Source organism: Thunnus thynnus, chromosome 1 (genome assembly GCF_963924715.1).
Source record: "Thunnus thynnus chromosome 1, fThuThy2.1, whole genome shotgun sequence".
NCBI classification, from domain to species: Eukaryota; Metazoa; Chordata; class Actinopteri; order Scombriformes; family Scombridae; genus Thunnus; species Thunnus thynnus.
Window position 1 is genome coordinate 7,319,187 of NC_089517.1, and position 10,471 is coordinate 7,329,657.

At 37.4% G+C, this 10,471-nt stretch overlaps 1 long non-coding RNA gene across 1 annotated transcript; it reads right to left on the bottom strand.

Moving 5' to 3' along the window:
* Positions 1–5,330: 5,330 nt before the first annotated feature.
* Positions 5,331–10,201, bottom strand: LOC137189189 (uncharacterized). The gene is made up of 2 exons (XR_010929601.1): positions 8,856–10,201; positions 5,331–6,227 (listed from the first exon to the last, which is right to left on the bottom strand). It is a non-coding gene; the product is annotated as an uncharacterized lncRNA (long non-coding RNA).
* Between the last annotated feature and the right edge of the window lie 270 nt (positions 10,202–10,471).

The following is a 10,471-nucleotide window of genomic DNA, read 5'->3' on the forward strand; positions in this document are numbered from 1 at the left end:
ACTTGAACATAAACAAATATCGTGTTGTTAATTGCTGAGATGACTGATGCTCTCATTTTGCAGTCTCAATAATTAGAAAACCTAGTGATCTGTTATCAAAATGATTTGAATAAACTTTCACAAGTATTTATTTCAATTATAGACTAGATTCTCAAGGATAAGTTGTACACAAATTCTGCTACAAATATGCCAGCGTACTATTCATGAATAGGAAAAACCGGGCATGTATTACCATGGAAACTTACTGTATCTACATCATACAAAACCTTACTTACTGGGCAAAAGGTGTATACATGGCTGCGTGTCCTTACAAATAATGATGTAGTCAAGCTGTCTTCTTCAGGTAGCTCATAATTAAGATAAGTAAGTTATTGTTTGTGGGATTAACATTGAGGTGAATATCGTTGATTCTTTGATGCTCGGGGGTTGAATCAGCGCCATTTTTCTGGCTACCTCTGTCCACTGCCTCTATTGTTAGTATGGCCATTTTGCCTTGCCTTGTGGAGCCAAAGTACATAAACACCATTATCAGAGGAGCAGTTGGAGGGAGCATGCTGCTGTCAAACAAACAATGGCCCAGTGGAATTACCTGCCATGACTCATACATTGGGGAGCTGCTATCATCCTCATTCAACTGCAGTCTGGGAGCCCTCAAGTTTCTGTTGTGTTCATTTGGCTTCTAAGTGATTGAGGAGGATCTGACTATTAATTAAGAACGTTGATTACTATAATTTGTAATCATTCTTCCTATAATTTCGGCAAAGTGTGCAGCAGTGCACAGAGGGAGGTCCTTGAACAGTAACAATGTGCTATTGTTTTTTTAAATGGTGTGTGTGTGTGTGTATTTTCTTGGCCTGACTTTGAACACTTTGATTTAATAATACAGATAATTAATTAGCCGTACGGTATTTGAGGTTTTATAAAACCCATTAAGGTAAAACTGAGCAAAGTATGCAGTTTGAACTACTATGCAGTCTCTCTGAGCTGAAATGGTGGTTATTTGCATTCAGTCTCTAGATTTTTTTCTTAATTTCTTCTGCAGGTTTTATGTTCGGCTTTTGATTGGAAAAAAAAATTCAGAGAGGCAGATTTTCATTCACACTAGTATCATAAACCGTAGCAGATCATCTGTGGACGTTGCTTTCAATCAGGAACCCCAGCTGCCAAGTTGTATGCGGCTATTACCTATTCAGCCGTACCTGCTCAATGGGTTGTTTTATACTGCTATCACTCAAGGTTATGCTGAATCTGATTTGTACTGGCATTACACGGGTACTGTTGACATTTCAGGTACTCTCAAACTGAGTCATGACTTGCAGCATGCTTTATGAAATTGCCCTTCAGTGGACAGAAACTGAAACAACAACTTCAGAGAAAGTTTACTCTGAAATATCTATCTTTATGTGTGATACGCTGCAAGATTTACTCTCCAAGGATTCTATTAGAGAGTTTTAATCAGATCAAAGAGTCACAGTTCTCACAAATGTTCTCACTGTTTCATTTGAAATTATCTATTATTTTAACAGTTGGTACATTTTCTTGGCATAAGTTTCTAGTTGGACAAGATCTCTTGCTGCATTTGGGTTTGATTTGCCCCGAAGATAATTGATTTACCCGTCCTCAGTATTTATGAGCTTTCTCATTGTGGTAACCCACAATACAGAAACCATGGAAGTGAGGTTACTGCTTCCCTCAGTTAGCAGGTCAATAATGTTGTCAATGATCTTGTCTTGGTGTTTTGAGAAAAGCATGGTTCACCACACTATATCCAAGTCTTTTTTTCTGTAATACATCCATGTGAGACACCTGTCATTCAGGCAAACAAGCCCTGAAATGTACTTGAATGAACTATAAGCTTTTCTAATGAAACTGTAATTTTCATAATCACCCGCAAGACACACATTAGATGAAATGAAATTAGTTGTTTACAACTTCACTTATTATTGTGGTGAGATTGCTCAGAGGCAGCATTTACCACATAGACACAAAACACTCCGCCTCCCATTCATTTTCTGTGACGAGCAGCAGCATGATGGGATTAAACCAATCACGCCTGAGACCCTTTTGTATTCAGTGTAAATAAACAAAACACAATAAAAAAATGCACAAAAAATACAAGGCAGCAAGCTTCGTATTTTACGGCCGATATTAAACTCCTTTCAGATGGGCTCCTGCACCAGCTGCTTGCACCAATTTATAAGAAGTGTTAGAACTGCAGCTGGATTGCCGAGGCAATGGATCCAGACAGAAAGTCTCAAAAGGCTCCCAGCAGTGTAACGTAAAAAGGTTTAGCTTGTTCGACAGGTGACATCATCAGTTGCACTTGTTCTGACTCCCTCATGAATCAACCAGGTAAAAGAAAAGCTGATCGTAGTGGTCAACAACTTCCCAATTCTTAACCATGTAACTTTTATGAGCTACCAGGACTTGAAGAGACTGCCTTTTACTTTAACTCCTTGAAACATGTTATTAGCTGTTTTCAGGTTTACATCAGTTATTTAATTTGAATAAGGGTCAGTGTAAATATCATTTTTCATGCACAAGAAAAATTGTATGTGCTTTTTTTTAATAAGTGCCTATATTTAGGATTTTAAAATGTCAGACACTGCTCGACTACTATTATGAATAATGATTAGAAGAGGAAGAAAAAGATTACTTACTTACAGCAATAAGGAGTTCAGAAAGTTTTATATTACATAACAAAAAGCCTATTTAAGTAGAAATTAAACCAAGGAACGACCAAGCACTGTACAGGACTATGTTGGAGCTTAAACTCATCTTACTGTAGCCATTGGCTGTAGAAATGTGCGCTTAGTGCTGGGGTTGACTAGCTTGGAGGGAAAATGTGTTTCTTTGTGTTTCTGGCAGCAGTTGAAGGTGAATCTGTGTGTTTGTGTGAGTGCTGCCATTGAAGAGTGAAGCGGATGCTGTTCTTCCTTTTGCTCTGAGATTGGAGCTCCCAACCAGCCCAGTGTGCGCTCCCAGCGCTGCAGCCCTGAATGGGAAGCACCAGCAGCCACTCACTGCGAGGTGCAGACCTGACAAGCCTGTGTTGACAGATAAGGCAGGGCAGCTTTGGTCAACAACAGAGCTGCACAATACAAATGCTAATATCCAACTGTAGGGTTGTACCAAGATGTTTACTACTGAGATTTGATTGAATTCTGCCTCAAGATGCGACCTGGCCAAATCTGATCCCTACTGCTTATCTGCAAAAGCCTTGCTGATGGCTAAAATATGAAATGGTAATCACTGTGGCCTTTTTCAGCACAGGGGTTTCAAGTGGAAGGATGCCCTTTCTGGGTCCATTTGGAAGAGCGGGATGGTCCTATGGGCCATGACTGGCTGTCCTGTCTCTGTTCTTAATGCATCTTTTGTGTCTGCTAATGAGAAATGCCATGCTTTAAACTCTGTCCTTGCCTTTCCTCTGACTTTTGAAACACATTGAAGGTCAATTTAAAGGGGTTATCTTAATCAGTGAACCTTTGGTTGTCCTAGGGGTTTCTATAAAGAGCCAGTGCTGAGTGAATAGAGTTCATCCCATTGGGGAGACGGACTCTTCATCTAACTAACTTCTTTAGTTTGCCTGTAAAGCAAATGTAACAAGAACGCTGCCATTTTTCTTTCCTGCTTGAACACGGAGAACATGCCTTGTGCTCAGTGCTGGAAATCATCAGCCATGTGGTGTGGGATGGGGAGTACTTACTGTATCAAGATGACATTGCTTCTTTGCGAGAGGAAGCTGTGCAATTGTGAGAAGCAGAATTTGGTGTGTAAAATGTCCCTCAGTTAATATTTGGGAAGAGGTAATCTCTCTGAACCCCCCCAATGGACGTACAATTTTTCCTGCTGTCATATTAACTCCTCAACACAGCTGCAGTTTGTACTTTGAAAGAAATACAATTTTATATTTGCATTTTATCAAAAGTCTTTTTTCCTACCAGCAAGGGATTAGTTTAAAAAAAATCCTGCACCAGTTTCAACATTTTCTTTTCAAGAAATTTCATAAAACATAATAAACACCATTAAATAGATCTCTAGGCATATTTAGATTATTGTTGTGGCAAAAATGAATGGCATATTAAATCATATAGCATACATATAGCATATTGTATGTTTTATTTTTTCTAATACACTCACATGGTCCTCGCAAGTTGTATACTACAGATGAGATAACACATGCATTATCGCAGTTGTGGATATTAAAACACCAACTCACTGCATCATTAGAGTAATGGTAATGACTTGTATTGATTTCCACACACTGTCTCCGTGTGCTGCCCCAGGCTGTAAAATGTCAGTATCTCAAGAGTCTGCCAGCTTGACTTTTTGCATCCATAATAAACTCATGCTCTCATTACTCACAACACTTGCAAAGATATTGAAGATTGTATTGGCACAGTATAATATGAACATAAATATGTTGTCTGTTTCAACAAATTCTGGTGAAATCACACTGGCCAGTTTGTCAATACTAATTTGTTGTTTGTTTGTATGTAATGCATGGGATTCTTTTTTATTTATTAGCTGTCTTTGAATTCCCAGAGATGACCTATCGATCAAACATGGACTGGAGCATCTTTTTCCTTGGATTTTCTATTGATGAAGTTTGACCTTCCACAGATAGCCCTACAGGTCAAAGAGGAGTGAGTGAGAAGAAATAGAAACAAAGTACATTAAAGTTGCTTACATTTCTCCTTAGTTTTTGCTTCTGCATTGTCTTTTCCCTCTAACACAAACAAAAACTTTCCAAACACAAGTCTTTATCAGATGTACTCTCAATTCATATTCAAAGCATATGACAAGTCAGTTTTTACAGACTGTCAGAAAATGGTTGGCTAGTTTGTTTTGTTTGCCTGTCTGTGATTTTTTTTTTTTTTAAGATTAGAAAAACAGACTGCTGACTTGATATTTTCTCTCACACAGGTGCAGAGCATGCATACACTTTATCAGTCAACTGGGCATTTGTTGCGGTCTTTGTCATTCAGCTCAAGTGCAACTTAAAAACGTACTGCGATGCAAAGTGTCAGTCTGTGCCTGTGCTAGTTTTATGTGGTCAGCTTGGTGTGTCAGGACCTCGTATTGTTACTGATCCCAGCCTATTTAGAAGAGGTTGAGACATTCTTACCATTATCTATAACTGGACATGGTCAGGATCAGGTGCTATGGCAAATTGCTTATGGATGTTGCTGCCGTGGGCATGTAATTCTGACTTGAACACTTTATTATGATATTCCTATACAGTAATTACTTTGATAGTTACACATTTTCTGTTCTTCAAACTCTGTGAGTCATCACACTCAATTTAAAATAAAATAATGGTAACTATATTAAAGTGCCAAGTTGCTCAGCTTTAATTTGAGTGGGTTTACATCAAGTTGGAAAGAACAGTGGGGGAGATATAGCCCTTTTAATTCATAGTGTGCAAAGTTAAGGGGTTCCAAAGTAATTGGACAGATACACTTGAAGGCAAAGAAAATCCTCACATTTAATATTTTGTGGAAAATACTTTGCAGTCAATGACTGCCTGAAGTCTTGGACCCATAGACATCAGCAGATGCTTTGTATCTTCCCTAGTGATGTTCTCCCAGGCCTTCACTGCAGCCACCTTCAGCTCTTGCTTTTCGTGGGCTCTCTCTGCCTTTAGTCTGGTCTTCAGCAAGTGGAATGGATGCTGAATCAGATTGAGATTAGATGATCGACCAGTCAAGGATCTTTAACCTCTTTACCCTGAAAAGCCTGAAGAACAAAAACTGTGTAACAGTGTAGATACTGTTGCACATGTATATTATCATATCTATCAAGGATACAGTGTAGCATCATTCTGTTGACATTTTATGTGGGACTCTGTTTTCACTAAGTCAGTAACTGGGTTATTGTTAATATTGTGTTACTAGTAAAAGTAATTACATTACAACTTCAACTCTGTAAAGAGTAACAATACAGCCATGTGTTTTTACTAAACTGTCACAGATTATTTAAGTTTAATGCACTTTAAATTGCCTCTGTGTTTGAAAGGTGCTATATAAATAAAGCTGCTTTGTCTTTTTGCTTATAAGGTTGTTGCAGCTTGTTGTTGTTTTGTTCATCATTACTACAGGCAGTCTGTATTTTTGGCTGTGCTCAGTGGACACCCTTGGAGATGGTGGATTTGAAACCCAACTTCTCCCTGCATGGACAATTATCCCCTCTGCTTGTTATGCTTCAAGCTTCAATCACACGGCCAGCTGAAATGGAACAGAGAGCAAACATTTAGCCTCACAATGTAAACACCAAGGCTCTCATGTGTTGGGAGTGCCATGGTTCATCTCAAACAGTGGTTTCAATGAGCTGTCACAATGGACACAGAGTTTAAACATCTACATGTGCTGCCCTCCAACATCATCATCCAACACTTTATGCATGTTTTCCCAACAAGAATGCAGCCAATTCCTATTAAACATGCAATTTTAGCTATAGATCTCAATATTCCAGTATATTTAGAGGGAGTGTGCACATTGAAGTGGTGCACCAAGCATGGCATTTTGTACACAAATAGATGATAGTCTGTCAAATCACTCTTTAATGATGAACATTACCCATTGACTGATCATTCCATTATACTCAATATAACTCAAGTCTTGATCATGTGATGTCTATTCTCCACCAGTGTCATCTAAAGCACTAACTAGGACTGTATGAGCTTCGACACAGTTTGGAAAATGGCTTCAAAACTAAAAAGTGTATACAGACTTCTTAAAATGAGTGTAAGGAGCCAGTTATGTGGCCTTAAAAATCCTGTACTCAGAGCATGACTTATAATTATATAATATTGACATAAAATGTCTTCATTTTTCAGCCAAACCACTGCTGCCACTTCCCACCTGCCAGCCTCTGTGAATCAGGTCTCCACCCAAGACTTCAATCCCAATTCTGGCAATAAGGAAGTTTTTTTTTATTGACACCTCAAAATGACCACAGTGTATCAGCAGGGGTTGATAGGATTTTCGATCAATCCCAGTGAATCAAGCCCACTTTGTCTGTGGCTGTGTCTTATGGTTTCTGGTCCTTTCTGAAAGAAAAGCTTTGACTCAGCAATTGCAGGACAGTGCTTCAAGTCAGTGAGCAGAAACACAAAATTGTTCTCAAGCCTTAGAAGGACACGACTATTATTACGACAGTAAAAACAGACAAACTAATTTCTACAGCCAGAGAGCACACTAGAGTGCAATAACTCATTGCATTCTTGTTCATGTCTGTTTTTTCTTAGATCTTTGTTTTTTTTTGTTTGTTTTGAACTCATAAGAAACTAAAAAATTCTCAGACACATAAATAAACAACATAAATATTACATGTCTGAAAAGGGGTGGGAAGAAGTATACACTTATATGGTCCTACTTCTTCCCCATAACTCAAACGATTAACTCAATTATTATATATACAACTCACAAACAACTACCCCAATGCTATTATGTAAAATGCAAACATACACCCAGTGGCAATCAGACATAACTTAGTTACCTCAAAGTTCATCCTACTGACCTTTCTTCATTACTATACCGCTTTAAAAATGATTTTTTTGTACATCTTCTTGAATTGATTTATATTTGGACTTTGCTTGAGTTCTGTATCCAAACCACCACACAAATGTATCCCGCAAATTGAACCATACATACTCTTCAGCGTGGTACGAACACAATGTTTTTTTAAGTTAAACTTATAACTCCCCTCTCTGTCCTAAGAACATTTTTTGTATGTTACCCGGAAGTAAATTGATTTTGCTTTATACATTATTTGTGTCATCTTAAATTCTACCAGATCCATGAACTTCAAAGCATGTGACTTTAAAAACAGCTTGTTTGTGTGTTCATGATATGCTACATATTTAACCATCCTTATGGCTCTTTTTTGTAGTATGCATAATGAGTGTAAGTTGCTCTTTTATGTGTTACCCAACACCTCAACACAGTAAGTCAAGTGAACAATGCAGAATGTACAATGCTTTATGATCCAGAATGTGCCTTGTTTTTCCCAGAGCTGCAACACTCCTTGCCAACTTTGCTTGCACATATCTTATATGAGGTTTCTAGCAGATATTGTGGTCTAGTATCACACCCAGAAATTCATTTCCATATTCATTCTTATCCTCCTCGTAATTACTGTCATAGACTACAGAAGCAAACATTCAGCAAACATTCCCTCTATACTATCCTTAAATATGTTAGATCCAGGAGCTCTCTATACACAGCTAACAATTATATATATATTTTTTTCCAAACAGATTTCTATGGTGATACATTTAAGCACATCATTCAGCAGTCGTTGTTTTCATACTTTCCATTACCTTATAATTGAAGCTTTTGTCCACATAAAGTGCCACACCCTGTCCTTTTTTGTTCTTCCTATTCATAGATGTCAATTTGTATCTATTCAACTCAAAATCCACACTTTTCTCAGAGCTGAGCCAAGTCTCAGATATAGCTATTTAATGGTTTATTAAATTGACTTCTTTGATGTTTTGAAAGTTTGCATATAGACCTAAAGACTGATGTTAAAATGAATAATTGACATTTTATGATCTGACTTAACAATTATGTTGAACTGATCATCTGTGTAGTAACAGCAATTGTTGAGATTGTTGAAGAAATTATTTTCAGGGTCGATATCATTCTCCATATCTTTTAATTTGTGTTTCATGTATTCAAAAGTTTTCAAACCCAGTTTTTCATATTCCATAATCCATGTTGTTTGTTGTTCATTACCTATCTCCAGATGGAGATGAATGTCAAAACTTGTCATGTTGTATTTAGTGTCAGTTACATTCTATGCTCTTTGCAAGCTGACCTGAGTTCATGTTCAAGAGACAGTATCATTACCTTGGTTGCTGTTCTGCCAGGAGCTGCCATCACTTGTCCAGATCAGCAATCTCCTTGATGAAAAGTATTTTAGTCTCCTCTGGTGATCCATTCAGTTTTATGAACAGTTTACACGTTGCTTCCTTTCAGTTTTTTCCCCTGCCTGAGCTGTGCTTGTTTTTGTTGCCTGCTCACAAAACAAATTATTATGGTTGGTCTCTCACTTTTGTTTTTTCGGCAGAGAGGGTGAAATGCCTCAATTTCGTTGTTATCCATTGATATTCCCTTGCTGTTGAAGAAGGTGATCACCTTTCTTGAGGGAGTCCAGATCAGACTTGGTGGGCTCTACCTCCACCGACATTGCAGCCCTTGCATATGACCAGGACTTGGTATCCAGACTGCTGATTATTATGTCATTCATGTGAGTATTGTTCCAAGTCTGACATTCAGCACTTCAAGAGGGCAGTCCTTTTATCCTTTTCAACATTTTGCAGTTTTTGCAGTTCTTTGATCTCTCTCATCAAGTCCAGTATTACATAAAGTTCAGCGATCTCTTACGTCTTCGACCTCCTCATCCATAATTAGAAAAGTCCTCTTTGGTCCCCATCTTGCTTGCTCAGTGCAATATGTACGTGGTAGACCAAACTATGTCACCTGAAAGTACAAACAAAGTTCACAGTTGTTACCTGTGGCAACATGGCTGGAGACCGGGTGCAGCCAAGCCAAGCCCAAGGCTAAGCAGCAGGCTCACTACCCCGTTTGATCAAGCTCCATGCTCAAGATCCAGGTGAGTCCAAGAATATGTCCCAGTTCAGACAATCCGAGGTCCGAAATCCACAATTTTGAAATAAAGGAATTTATTATTATTTATTATTATTTAATTATATTTTCTGATTAATAATGATTCTGCTGTAATAGAGCGAATAACAGTTAAAGGAGCAATTCTGTGAGGTTAACACAATATTCAGAAACAAATATACATTCAACATAGTTATTTCATTACTTCTGTAGCTTCAAGCATTCAAAGTGCCTTCCTATCTAATGTGCTTATCCATATAAGATTAAAATGAACACTTATGTGATTAGATTAAACCCTCAGAAACATATTCAAATATAAATTCAACACAACTCTTACTTCATAAGATAAAACATTCAATATGACTATTGTTTAATAATACAAGAAAACTTCAACCTGAAACTCTTCAAACATTATATCTTTGCATTCCAATTACTTTAGAAAATTCACTCTTTCAATACAACTACTTATCTAATTTAATTACTAAAATATGATTGTCTATGTGGTTAATAGATCAAAACTTAAACACTTGGTGATTTTAAAATACAAATACATGGTTACCAAACATTCATCAACTAAGGGAAATTAAACTAAAGGGAAATTAAATAAGGGCATTTAACTCTTGTCATTAGAGGGCAGTATTGTTTCATGTAGTAAAAAGTTGATAAAATCAAAGTTTAATATCTCTTTAGTAGATAGTCACACAACTGTGAAAGTTATACCATTCTTCTTGTATTTACATGACAAATAACATTACATAACATCCATAATTATTAGACATTTAATTAAGATGAAATCCAGGTTTGGCTCAGATTTGCAGAGAGGCTTCACAAAAGTCCTC